At 41.6% G+C, this 14,658-nt stretch overlaps 1 non-coding gene across 1 annotated transcript; it reads left to right on the top strand.

Annotated features, from left to right (window-relative positions):
• The first annotated feature begins 843 nt into the window (after positions 1–843).
• Positions 844–941, top strand: LOC123109131 (U6 spliceosomal RNA). The gene has a single exon (XR_006452427.1). It is a non-coding gene; the product is annotated as a U6 spliceosomal RNA (small nuclear RNA).
• The last annotated feature ends 13,717 nt before the right edge of the window (positions 942–14,658 follow it).

The raw sequence follows: 14,658 nt of genomic DNA, 5'->3' as shown, positions 1-14,658 counted from the left end.
AAGCTCGTGGGAGGTGTGTTGACTTGGGATAGCTTGTCAAAACCAAAGGGTGCATGCACTTGGTCACTTTGAGGTTCACCATCACAATCAAAATCAAAATACCACTGGCAGCAAAAGCCAAAAAGGCAAACTAGACTGAAATTTCAAGATCACCGGCGCTGCATCCATGAGAGAAAAACAGTTGCTTTTTCGTGGGAGAAAAACTGTTGCTAGGCGCAGATTTATCATCTCTGTGATAACGAGGTGCATGCCTCCGGATGGATTTTGATTGGATTCTCCGTGATTTTTAACATTCACGCACGGAACAAAGGTTTATCCCAAAGGATGCACCGCCTGGAAAACATAGCTCCGTACGTAGGAGGTGGGTCCGAAGTAACAGTCTGCATGGAACACTTTTTTTTTATGGAACAAAATTTTGGTTTTTGAGAAATCCTGCATGGAACATAAATATATTTTTTGAGACAAGCATGGGAAATTTTTGTTTTGTGATCAACATAAAAAAAAGAGTTTTTGAGATCAACATAAATGAATGTAGATTTCGCAAAAAAGAAAACATAAATGAATGTAGAACGGGAGCGTACCCTCGAAAAGAAAAAAGGACACGAGCAGTCCGTATATGTGTTTCCAGCTCGCTTCGTATAGTTGGGCCGACTCCTCGCAGAAAGATATTGGGCTCACAAGCTGACGATCTAGCTTTCACGCAGATGCGGCCCACTTACCGTTTGGTGCGGTTCCGCGGTTCCTGGCGCTTGCGGAACGCAGCACAGCACCCTTGTTTAGTACCACCTCGCCCAGCGAGAGACGTGCCGACCGGTTTATAAGCCTCAGCGTTGTAACCTTGTTGTCCCTTCGGGGTCAGTCGATAAAATTGGAACGATACAGGTTAGCATGGCCTCTGCGGAAGGATGACACGCACAAACTGAGAAATGGTTCAATTTTTTTCGAGATTTTGCGCGCTGGTCCCTGTCATCTCGCACGTCAGCCCCGGGTATTTTCTCGTGTGTGCTTTCCGAGCTCATTTGTCTTACAGATGGGCCCTTCCGCTAGTGCCTTTCCTCCCAACGAAGCCCTTGAGGAGGCTGCTTTGCTTTTGTGCTTGCACATTTTGCAGTTACGTCCTTGTCTATCTTTTTTCATTCGACATATGCTTGATCCCTGTTGTTTTCTTTTGCACATGGATATTATTATTACTTTTTACTAATATACTATTTATACGAATATTTATATTTATGACGGCATGGAATATAATCTATATTTCGTTCTTGTAGTATTTTCACAAATTATACAATGTGTAAATATGTAGCTTATTTTATGTTGATAAAAGTAATTACCTTTCTTACATCCATTATGTCCACCTTTTTTGTTCACGATCTATATAATTTGCCAATGTCCACCTTTCTTTTGTTCATGATCTATAATTTGTCTATTCATGTATATCGATGTCAAGAAAACCGTCGGGGCATTAGGCAAATGTTTTTTCCTAATCAAAAACATTATTTTCATAGCTCCAAAAACTCTAAATATAAGTGTACATATACATTTAGATGTGTAGTATGTAGGCTTACAAATTTTCATCAATGTACATTTTCATATCTGGTGTCTGCAAAAGAGACAAATACGTGGATTAAAATGGGCCAACATTTTGTTGTTTTGGGCCAGGATTTTGTCCTTCTCTGTAGCATACAATTCTTCTATTTTAATGAAATTTTATTCCTTAAAAGATGAAGTTCTATAGCCTTTGTGACATTTTTTAAACATTTACATATAGATGTAGATTTTTTTGAAACTTTAAATAGCCTTTATGATATTTTTAAAGACCGGGTTCACTGGCGTCCAATAGCCAAAAACCTCACTCGTATAGACTCGCACGTTCCTACCCTTATGTTGTGCTGAAATGGTCCTTTTGCATACAGGCAATCAACTTGTTCTTTTCCTCCTCTGACTTTCAAGACCTAGCCGGCGGCGGCTCATCTTCCTCTACTTCCTAGCGAGGGGCTTTCCCCTCCATTTGTCGCTCAGACGATGGGATCGGGCGGGGACTCCACGAATTTGGTTTGGCGGTCTTAGGGTTAGAAATAAATTAAGATATTTCTCCTATCAATGGTGGCGAGACGTTGGTGTCGTTGTCGATATGGAATAAGGTCTCCCCGCCTCGTCCTCATTTCAGTTGTGCTTCTTCGTATCATCGGGAGGCATGTGGAGGACTGTGTGTCCCCAGATCTGGTTCTTTGAGTCTAACTTTTCCTTTTGCAGGTCTATTTGGTGGCGTTATCTTGCGGAGTTGACAACATGGTTGTACGTCGTGGTTCTCCAATTCCAATCCTGACCGCCGAAGGTTGACTAACCTCAGTATAGTCAGGGAGTGTGTGAGATTAGTATTCCTCGAGTCCATATGGCCGCATCTGAGGGTGTTCTGCATGCCCTCTTCGGCATTTTCTTCTCCGCGGAGACGATTTGCTATGCAGATCACGATCACTAGCTTCTTATGATCGATCTACATCTATTACTTCCTAACCGCTGCTTCTAAAAGTTGTCATGGGTTTCAACAACTTTACTCCGCTCAGACGGAGGCCCAAATGCGGTACTGAGCTTTGCTCATGTCATGTTGCCAATGAATGCACGAGGAAGAAGACTTCGGCACCCCCAAAATTTTGGAGGTATCTTTTATTTTTTGTAAAGATGTTTTTCTAAGGGTATTTGCTACTTAATATATGATATTTGGCCTTCTCACAAATAAGAAAGAGAGAAATGATCATTTTCGCATGATAGCTAGGCATAACTTTTCTTCTTCACCCATGAATCAGAAATTTGGGTGTCCTCTCAGCGATTTGGACGGAGTAGAAGACATATACACCCACTTTAAAGTTTATATTTATTTGCAACTGTGGTTTATAAGTGATCTTGTTTTCATAAGTATTTCTCTTACCTAGAGAGTATACCTATTGTTGTCTGGTTATCTCCGGTCTGTTTTGTAAGAGGGCTTCCTTACTACCTTGTATCGTTTAGCCATGTACGTTCTTCGTGCTTTATTTATGAAGCAGGACAAGACCCTGTTTCATGCATAGAGTATACCCTCAGTCCTATTAATGTTTGAGTCGATGGTGACGATCCGTCTGTTAACCCATCTCCCCATAGAAGATAGGTTCCCGTGCTAGTGAGCTATCTCTTCGTGATCAACAAATTTGTTTCGTTGGAGGCATAATTTTTGTTGTATGTATGGAAAATATGCCAAATGATAACTTGTTATTAATTTCTAACTGAAGGTCAGTTTTGTGCCTCGCAGAAAAAAGTCAGTATAGTCAGTTAGAACTTGATACGTATGTTAACCTGGGAACTGAGCTTTAGCTAGTATATGCTTTTTTTGAAACCTGGACTGTAGAACAATCGTTCTACGATTAATTTTATATATCAATTAAGAAAAAAGATATTACATCATACTAGTAGTCTAGGTAGTCCTAACCAATACCAGCTCTTGGAATCATAAAGATAAAATTACAGATAGTATATGCAGGTATTGTTTCCAACATTCACAACTTCATCCTCGCTCACAGCCCACGTTTTGTCGACCTCATCGTTGGTCCAACTCGACCACCCTTCCAAGAATCGAATAAAATCACACAAGGTCGGCTGGCTGCCTGTCAAAATCATGGGTGCATGCACCTGCACTTGGAGGAACCCTCGCCATCACAATCAAAATACCGCAGGCCGGACCCAACGTACACCAGCTGGAACCAAATTCCGGAGGCCATGGGGCCGCCCTCTAGAGCCAGAATGCTCCCAACACAGTGATCCTTTCTCTCAAGTTAAACCTAACCTAGCCTAGCTTAAACGTGGCCACAAAGGCTAGACACTGCGCAACTGAAAGAAACCAGAGCACTTCGACGACATTGCCAAAGTGGCCACTGGATGTTTATTCAAGCACGTTTATGATGCTGCTTTTGTTAGACAAGCCATGGCCCGCATGGCTTTCCTAGCATCCTTTAATTACCTAGCCCACTTCTTAATTGGGCCCTTTTTCTAGGAGAAGAACTAGTCATGTCTTTTGGGTAGAGCTTTCTTTTTATTTTCCATCGATTAGGTTATCGCATTATGCCGCCCGGTAGTTAAGCATAGATAAATTTCCATTGGTAGCTACTATGTAGTTTGCTTGTAGACATCCAAAACGAACTAGTTTCTTGGTCTTGGCACAAAATGAGCTAGTACCGAATGCAGATTTTGCGCATCTAGCCAGTGGTGATCAGTGTTCTAAGAAACGCTAGAAAGGCGAGGTGGGGGAATTAGGCGAGCTGCTTTCCAAAAGATAACATTAGTTTGGTTTCATGGAGATTGTGGTCACTGTTCTAAGTTCTAACATGTTGTCATCTGACCCTATTTTTAGGGTTGTATTGTGTCTAATGTGGTGATTAGAAAGCAGTTTGTGGAGGGCAGAAAGAGAGGAGAAAACCGGCTGCTTAGCAAAGCTCCTTTTCAGCATCACGCAAAGAGAGCCACAAATGCCTTTACTTTAGAGTGATGGACGCACCATAGGATCTGAATTAAGTCAAAAGAAGCTACTACTTAATTAGCGGAGGAGAGGTGTGGCACGCTCTCAACTCTGATTGCTCGGAAGTTTCCAGCTCCACTTGTATATGCCGCCTTGACATTTCAATCAACTTAACTGGATTTCCCTCTTTTGTTAATTAACTAATTTCTGTACACTGTGTGTCTGTATGTGGGGCATGGGCCGACTCATGCATGCAGAAATTGGTGGCGTGCCAGGATTAGGAAGAAAAAAGCTCACATACTGTGGTACCTGAAGAGCTACTTGCAGTGCTCCTAGTGGCGATGAGAGGAAATTAGTTGGAGGAGCTGGTAGAGCAATTTCAGAGGGAAAGTAAACAATAACCCACTGGTGCAGTTTTAGTCTTGAGAATTGGTGGTCAATTGGGACACTCATGCTAATGCATAATCCTTTGTTGCTTTACCTTTATTTTTCTCCAGGCATTTTCTCTTCTTGGTCTTATCTTTTTCTAACACCAAACTGTTTTGGGTTGACCGATGTAGCCACCGCTTAGATCACGCGAAACTAATAGTAACAAAGGAGGACAGGAGGGATAATGGATCGAATTTTATTAAATCAATCCTTATCCACGAATATTGCTTAAGTATGACAAATTTAAAGTTTCAAAAATATGTAATTTGACTAAAGTTCATGCCGACAGTTAATTAATGAAACTCAAATATGTTGAAAAATAAACGATGTAAGCGAAGTTTGTTTCCTTTTTAACGAAAGCAAGACAATTGGCCGCTAATATGTAAGGCGCATACATATCTGATACTAGTATTCTTTTTGTCTTGTCTTTGTTGAAGATGGTGAAACATGTGCCATGTATAAGTAACAACTTTGTATATACAAAGGCCCCTTTTCGTTGTATGAGGCGTAGTGAAATACTTCATGATTATTTTCTGCTTGTCGATCGCCCCCCTATAGATGTTATGTTGAAGATGGTGAAACATGTGTCGTGTACTTAACAACTTGTCAGTACGGGTCTCCGTTTTATACTGTACATATAACAGATGAATGGTGAGATACTTCCTCAGTTCTTTTCTGCTTGTTGATTGAGACACACGCTTGACGCATTCGCATGGTTTGCAATGCATACTAATTTTGATGATTAATTACCAGTTCACTTCAATAAGAACTTGGAGCTACATTTGATGGTAAATCTACTCTCTCGCCATTTTTATACGGCGAACCTAAATATTCATACATAAGGCGACGAGGGTCAAATAAACGTCGACTACACCAATTATGATACTGGCACCTGTTTCGTGCATTTCAGAACTGATGCCTATATGTCTTTTTCATTCTTTTCCTTTGTAAACGAATTCATAATGCTGTAAAATAACTAAATAACCTCTGTAGTGGGTTCCTAGTCTCAGTATCACATTCTCTCATAGTCGGATCATAATGGGCATGAGCCAATGTACATTTTACCTGATTAAAATTGCACAATCATGCTGCAAGATGTACGCCGCCAGAAAGTAACCCATTTTGCAAAAATGCGCCACTCGTCTGTGCGCCAATCGATTTAGGCAGACCACGAGGAGGCACACACTTTTCCAGACAGGTACAGAAAAACTAACGTTATTTGCGGAATATACCTGAGAACCTTGCAGCATTTTTCTATGACAGGAACATGTGGCCGCGCATGCATCTGCATTGGTGGAAGCCCACCGACCGAGCTTGTAAGTTTATTATATTATGCACATACAACAAAAGATTGTATTACATTAGGAGAGAATGCCATGAAAAACAATGCAGTTTTGGTTCTTGCATGTACAAGAGCCAGAGACACGTGTCCGCCATTTATGCAGGTAAGGAAAGTTCCCTATGAATATATGAACAATCATCTTCCTTTTTGACAAAAAAATATTTGGATTATAATATTGGTTTGTAGGAATCAGCCATCATGTGAACAAATGACAAAATGCTAACTAATTGCCACCTATATATCAGGAATGATAACATCCACCATGAAAATATTCACATGAAGAATGTAATATTGTACAGTACAGAAACGAAACATCTACTACATATACTTAATTTAGATATGGGCTAATATTCTCGAGTACTCACTTTTTGCCAAGCTCGGAAGTAATAGTACTCCCTCCATTTCTTTTTACTCCGGATATTAGTTTTGTTTTAAGTCAAACTTTGTGAAAGTTTGACCAATTTTAATTAAAAATTACCAACTTCTATACAATATCAAATGCATACAGTAGTAAAGTAAATTTCATGATGAATCTAACGCTATTGATTTGTTTTTTTTTAATGTTTGATATACTTTGCTATGAACTTGGTCAGACTTCAAAAGGCGACTTAAGACATACCTAATACACAGAGTAAAAATAAATAGATGGGGTACTTTTTATCTCATAAGATAATATTATTGTGAGAATATTATCAAAAAACAAATACTGCGGGGAACCAGTACCACACATAAATTTTATTTTTAAATAAGTGATGTGTACAAAGTAGAAAAAATATATGTTTTGCTCCATAGCCAATCATGCAGGGGGCACATTCAGCAGTGGTGGAACCCACAATGTTAGGCCCAAACATGCAATGCCCTGTATATATATAGTACTCCTACATGATAATTGAGGTGGCCACGTTTGTCTTGTTTTTCCCCCCTCTTTTTTTTCTCTAGAGGAAAAATCAATAAGAGAAACAAATCCAGCTCACATACTGTCTAGGGTCTAGCATAGTGTGGACTCACTCTAGCACCATCATACGGCTTTCCAAATCGCCATGACTTAGGGGAAGATATTTTAGCATAGGTTTGTTTTTTTGTTTTTTGTTTTTACCTCACGTGAAACCACTAGCAAAATTTTTGGGATGAAGTGAGTGTGATGTTTCTGTTTTTCTTATATGGTTTTGTTCGGAATTTCTTCTACGTTGGTTGTAGAAGTAGTAGTAGTAGTGGTATATTACTGCTATGGGCCAAACAAGTCAATTAGAAAGATCACCTAAACGTCCATACATGATAACAAACACAATAGTTATTATTTATTTATACATCCAACCTTTTGATGTGACATTTTTTGTTGCTGAAAATTAGTTCGTCCCATCTGCCATAACCAGTGCTAAGTACCTTAATACACATGGCCATATATCTTCCGCCAAGTGGACGATGCAACCACATCCTGCCTCTCATCTCAAGCCTCAACCATCAATTTACTTCTAAAAAAATCATTGTTTTCTTTGTCGGCTGAATGTGTTTTACAAGTTCGAACTCTTCAATTTGAAAAGGAAATACTTCCTCCATTTTTAAATATTTGTCTGTCTAGATATTTCAAATGGACTACTACATATGGATGTATATAGACATATTTTAGAGTCTAGATTCACTCATTTTGTTCCGTATGTAGTCATTTGTTAAAATCTCTAAAAAGACAAATATTTAGGAACAAAGGGAGTACTTTAGATATACGTGATAGTAATAACTGCCCTAATGACATAGTACAAAAATATCATCGTCAACAATGCAGTACACGCTGGGCTAGGACATAAAACAATGTACTACTCACTTGTCTTGGATGTACTATTTTTTTTTTAAATCTCCATACGTCTCAATCTTTTGCATGTCGTCATGTCCTCTTTTTGCCACTTATATTTGGAAGCCAATATGCCTTGTGTTTTTTGTTGCAACGACCAGTTTCATAAGGATATCATGTATGTATGAGACGATCTCTTTTCTACATTTAGCAAAAAAACAGGTTTTGAAAATATCCAAAGAAATTTCCGGGCTTGAAAAATGGTGGGTTTGAATTTTGGGAGAAATGTGGCTCATGGTTTCTGGTTTTTGCTTTTCTAATATGGAATATTTGGGAGGAATGAGTGTGATGTTTCTGTTTTTCTTATATGGGTTTTGTTCCAAAAATTTGTCTACGTTGGTTGTAGAAGGATCAGTATATTAGTGCTATGGGCCAAACAAGTCAATTAGAAAGATCACATAAATGTTCATAGTACATGATAACAAACATAACAGTTATTATTTATTTATACAGCTAACCTTTTGGTGTGACCTTTTTTTTTTGCTGCTGAAAGTTAGTTCGTTCCTTCTGCCATAATCAGTGTTAAGTACCTTTGGCCATGTGTCATCCTCGCGCCAACTGGACGGTGCAAGCACATCCAGCCTCTCATGATCTCATCTCGAGTCTCAGCCATCGATTTCTTTGTCCCCTAAATGTGTTTTACAAGTTCGAACTCTTCAATTTGAATAGGGAGTACTTTAGTACCTGGAAGATGCATTGAATCCACGGGATACATGCTAGAACTGCTCCAATGATATGGTCCAAAAATATCATCGTCAACAATGTACTACACGCTGGGTTAATTACGATATAAAACATGCACTACACACTTGTCTTGATGTACTGCTTTTATTTTACTCGGTGTGTCTTCATCCTTTGCATGTCGACATGCATGTCGTCTCTTTGCCACTTACATTTGGAAGCAAATATATCATGCGAGTTTTCTTATTACGACGGTCATATTCATAATAAGGTCATATTCGTATGAGGTGGTTTCTTCTCTGAAATTCGTCAAAAAAAAAACTAGCTTTGGAAAATATCCAGAAAAAGTAGAAGTGTTTTGAAATAAAAACCAGGGAGAAAAATTGGGGGTTTTGAATGTTGGGGGGAACTGGGTTCATGGGCCCCAGGCACGTTCATGCGAGAGGTAACTTAGCATGAAAGAGAAAATAGAAATATCAAATCAAGTACAAGGAAAATGGCCTTTTGTGACTTGGGTTAGTTGGTTGGTTCTGATTTGCACTTTTGGGAAAAGCGCAAGATTCCCCGCAGGGGCATTCTCGGAAGCAGCAGAGAAGCTCACGAGCGCAAGTGGTACGGGTAAAATCAAGTGAATAATAAAAGCGATCTGATGTTCACCCCAAGGACTAATTATTGGAATTGGCCGGTGGTCCATGCCCGCATGAAATTATCTTCTTGATATAAAGATAGAACAATTCCTTGCAAAGGCCAGATTTGATTTTACTCAATTTAGCCCTGGATTGAGTGGTAGGAGAAAGAGATAAATAATACAAAGCCTCCACTTCATCATGAGAACAAGATCAGTGTGTCTGGTTCTCTAGTCGAACAATGGTTTTAGATTTCGCCGAAAGCAGAGAATGAGATATATTTGTTTCTTGCATGTAGAATACACATAAGTTCTCTTTCAAACTCGAGCACGCCAAAGTGAGGTAACCTTTTATCAAATGAGATGCAATGTTATAGCCCCAAAACCAAACACTTAGCCTCAACCACCAAAACCCTACAAATGCAAATAAGCGCATTAGGTTCTCGACACCTTTGGTACTATATTGGACAACTCATAGTTGGAGCAAGGTATGCATGTATTAGACCTAGAGAAAAACGTCTTCATTGTAAAATAAATAAACATATTTTTCATCGATGTTAGAGTTTATGTGTAATACATTTGTAATCTCAACTAAACCCCTCTTTCTCTCTCTCTTATCTCATATCTCATTTAACCACCGAATCCTAGAGATCGGTAGGTTTCCAAACTTGTACCCCAAGCTTGGCCTTGCGCCCTGATCAATATAAATCCAATGCGGCTCCCTTACGAGGGAGTAGAAACGCTTCCTGACATGGTATACAGAGCCAACCTCTTTCCATCTATCTAGCCAGAAAAGCTTCTCCTTCGATCACCACCACCAGATCACGATCACCACACCACCATGTCCTCCTCGGCCACCAACGCCATCAACCTTGGTGCTCCACCAGCCGAGAAACTCACCAGAACCAACTATATCCTATGGAGGACCCAGGTCATGCCGGGACTGCGAGGAGCGCAAGTCACCGGCCTCCTAGATGGATCCGACGCTGCGCCACCGAAGACAGTGCAGCAGCAGCAGGCGGACAAGACCACAACAGAGGAGCCAAACCCTCTGTATGCGCAATGTGTCTCGAAGGACCAGCAGGTCCTGAGTTATCTCCTGAATTCTCTGTCAAAAGAGATTCTCGCCCAAGTCACGAGTAAGGAGACAACTTTTGATCTTTGGACTGCTATCACCACTATTTTTGCCTCGCAGTCCCAATCTCGCATCACAAACTTGCGGATTGCCATCACCAACACCAAGAAGGGATCCATGTCGAGCACCTCCTACATCGCCAAGATGAAGAACCTGGCGGATGAGCTTGTCGCGGCGGGTCGCCCTGTCTCTGATCCAGAGATGGTCGACTACGTGCTTGCGGGTCTCGACAGAGACTATGACGCTGTCGTGGCGGCTATCGGTGCAGTTAAGTCGACGATCTCAGTTGACGATCTCTTCGCCCAGATCGCGGCGTTCGATCAGCGGGTGGAGATGCTAGGCGATGGCGTCGATGCTGGTTTCAACTCCTCAGCGAACATGGCGTACAGGGGACGCGGGCGCGGCTACAACAGGGGGCGTGGTCGCGGCTACAGTAGAGGTCGTGGCCGAGGCAGGCGCCCCTCCCCGAGTCCATCTGGCGGCAACGGCGGCGGCGGCGGTGGCCGTGGCCGCCCACAGCAACAATGGCAGCAGCAGGTTCGTGATTATCCGGAGTGTCAGATCTGTCACAGGCACCATCCAGGGGGCGCCCGTGACTGCTGGCACAGGTATGACGAAGATGAGCCTGAGGATAAGGGGGCCAACATGGTCACCGATTCCTACGGCGTTGACACGAACTGGTATGCGGACACCGGCGCCACTCACCACATCACCGGAGAGCTGGACAAGCTGACCATCCGGGACAAGTATCACGGACATGATCAAGTGCACACAGCGAGTGGTTCTGGTATGCAAGTTCATCATATTGGTCATTCAATTGTTAGAACCCCTAATAAAAATCTGCATCTAAACAAAATCCTTCATGTTCCTGAAGCTTCAAAAAATCTTCTATCTGTTCATCGATTTACTCGTGATAACCATGTCCTCATTGAATTTCACCCTTATTTCTTTCTTGTCAAGGACTTGGCCACGAGGAGAATACTTCTTAAGGGCAGATGTGTGGGAGGACTTTACCCACTCATATCTTCTTCATCATCGTCATTGAATAAACAAGCTTTTGCGGCTATCAAGCCTTCATCATCAGTGGCATAGTAGATTAGGTCATCCTTCGTCAATTATAGTTAAACGCGTTCTTAGTGAAAATAAACTTCCTCACTCCCATCAAGTTAGTATTGAGTCAGTTTGTGATCCATATCAACAAGCTAAAAGTCATCAGTTACCTTATCCTGTGTCTACTAGCATCTCCACTGCACCCCTACAACTTGTATTCTCAGATGTATGGGGACCAGCTCCCACTTCAGTTGGTAGATACTCATATTATGTAAGCTTCATTGATGACTTTAGCAAGTTTACTTGGATCTATCTTCTTAAGAAAAGATCTGAAGTGTTTTAAGTCTTCTCCAATTTTAAAAATCTTGTTGAGAGAAAACTGAATACTAAGATTATTGCTATGCAAACTGATTGGGGGGGGGGGTGAATACAGGAAGTTGAATTCCTTTTTTCAGCAACTTGGCATTTCTCATCACATTGCATGTCCACATGCACACCAACAGAATGGTTTTGCAGAGAGAAAACATCGCCATGTTGTAGAAGTAGGTCTTGCCCTACTTGCCAATGCATCTATGCCACTCAAATTTTGGGATGAAGCATTCCTCACTGCCACATATCTCACCAACTTGCTCCCTAGCAAGGTCATTAATTTTGAAACACCCATCACACGTCTCTTTGCCACCAGTCCAGATTATAAATCTCTTCGAGTGTTTGGTTGTGCATGTTGGCCCAATCTACGACCATACAATACCCGCAAGCTTGCTTTCTGTTCCAAAAAATGTGTTTTTCTAGGGTATAGTCCTCTCCACAAAGGAGTCAAGTGTCTAGATGTCACCTCTGGCAGGGTCTATATATCACAAGACGTTGTTTTTGACGAATCTGTCTTTCCATTTGAGTCTCTTCATCCAAACACCTGAGCTCGTCTAAAACAAGACATTCTTCTTCTTCCTCCTAATCTCCGGTCCTTTGATCAAGGGGGCTACAATTGTACTGACCATTATGGCTGCTCAACCAGTTCTGGTGTTGCGTCTACTCATGTGCAGGTCCATGGTGAAAATACAGAAGAAAACAGAGTTGAAAATGATCAAAATCCTGCGCAAAACGGAGGTTGCATGTGGAGGAAGAAGACGGAGCCGTCGCTGAATACGAGGAAGATCCGCCCCAGCCTGCCACGCCAGTGTGACAGGATCCCTCGGGATCGGTGCGGGGATCCGCCTTGGATCGCGCGCGCACGGCGGACCCGCGTCCCATGCATGGGCAGGCGACAACGACCGCGCAACAGCCATCGGTCGGCTCGGGATCCAGCCCGCGCATGCGCATGGAGTTGCATGCAGGATCTTCTGCGGCAAGAGACTCTGCGGCAACTGGCTCCAGCAGTACAAGTGTAGCCACACAGCAGGTTACAAAGTCTGGGATCGGATCTCCTGCGCAAAGCAACGAATCAGGTGCATCTCCAGGATCTTCTGCGACAGAAACCCCCATGTCCTCTCCTGTGCAACAGCCTGTTCAGTCTCAACCGGTGGTGACATCACGTGTTACCACTCGCCTGCAGAAAGGTATAAAAAATCCAAAGGTTCGAACTGATGGTACAATACGATATGGCATGATGTGTATTGCAGGAGAACCAACAAAAGTAGAAGATGCACTTGGAAATGTGAGGTGGAAGCAGGCAATGGATGAGGAATACTCAGCACTTATGAGGAACAAGACATGGCATCTTGTACCTGCACAGAGAGGTAAAAATATTATTGATTGTAAGTGGGTGTACAGAATCAAAAAGAAGACAGTGGCTCAATTGACAGGTACAAGGCACGGTTAGTTGCAAAAGGCTTCAAACAACGGTATGGATTAGATTATGAGGATACATTTAGTCCTGTTGTCAAGGCTACAACCATTAGGCTTGTGCTATCTATTGCTGTGTCCAGGGGATGGAGCTTGAGGCAGCTAGACGTTCAGAACGCGTTTTTGCATGGTGTTCTGGAAGAGGAGGTTTATATGAAACAACAACCTGGGTATGCAGATAAGAAAACACCTCATTATGTGTGCAAGCTTGACAAGGCACTTTATGGCCTAAAACAGGCCCCAAGAGCATGGTACTCAAGGTTAAGCTCTCAGCTGAGGTGTCTTGGTTTTGTTGCATCCAAAGCTGACACGTCACTCTTTATTTATAACAAGGCAAACACAGTCATATTTGTGCTGATATATGTTGATGATATTATAGTTGCAAGTTCTTCACAAGATGCCACTAATGCTCTTTTGCATGATTTGAGATCAAAGTTTGCCTTGAAGGATCTTGGTGATTTGCACTTTTTCTTAGGCATTGAAGTTAAGAAGATTCCACATGGTATAGTCCTGAACCAGGAAAAATATGCTATTGAACTTTTAGCTCGTATGGGAATGAAGGACTGTAAGCCTTCACCCACTCCATTGTCTTCTTCAGAAAAACTTTCAGCCTTTGAAGGTGAGCCGCTCAAAGAAGAAGAAAGCACAAGATACAGGAGTGTTGTAGGAGCTTTGCAATATCTGACACTTACAAGACCAGACATATCATTTGCAGTCAATAAGGTTTGTCAGTATTTGCATGCACCTACTTCTGTACACTGGACAATGTTGGAAATATGCCCTAGAGGCAATAATAAAAGCATTATTATTATATTTCCTTGTTCATGATAATTGTCCTTTATTCATGCTATAATTGTGTTATCCGGAAATCGTAATACATGTGTGAATAATAGACACCAACATGTCCCTAGTAAGCCTCTAGTTGACTAGCTCGTTGATCAACAGATAGTCATGGTTCCTGACTATGGACATTGGATGTCATTGATAACGAGATCACATCATTAGGAGAATGATGTGATGGACAAGACCCAATCCTAAACATAGCATAAGATCATATAGTTCGTTTGTTAGAGTTTTCCAATGTCAAGTATCCTTTCCTTAGACCATGAGACCGTGTAACTCCCGGATACCGTAGGAGTGCTTTGGGTATACCAAACGTCACAATGTAACTGGGTGACTATAAAGGTATACTACGGGTATCTCTGAAAGTGACTGTTGGGTTGAC

The sequence above is a fragment of the Triticum aestivum genome, chromosome 5A, assembly GCF_018294505.1.
Source record: "Triticum aestivum cultivar Chinese Spring chromosome 5A, IWGSC CS RefSeq v2.1, whole genome shotgun sequence".
NCBI classification, from domain to species: domain Eukaryota; kingdom Viridiplantae; phylum Streptophyta; class Magnoliopsida; order Poales; family Poaceae; genus Triticum; species Triticum aestivum.
The sequence above is the reverse complement of the archived record's forward strand: the minus strand, read 5'-3'. Positions and strand labels throughout refer to the sequence as shown.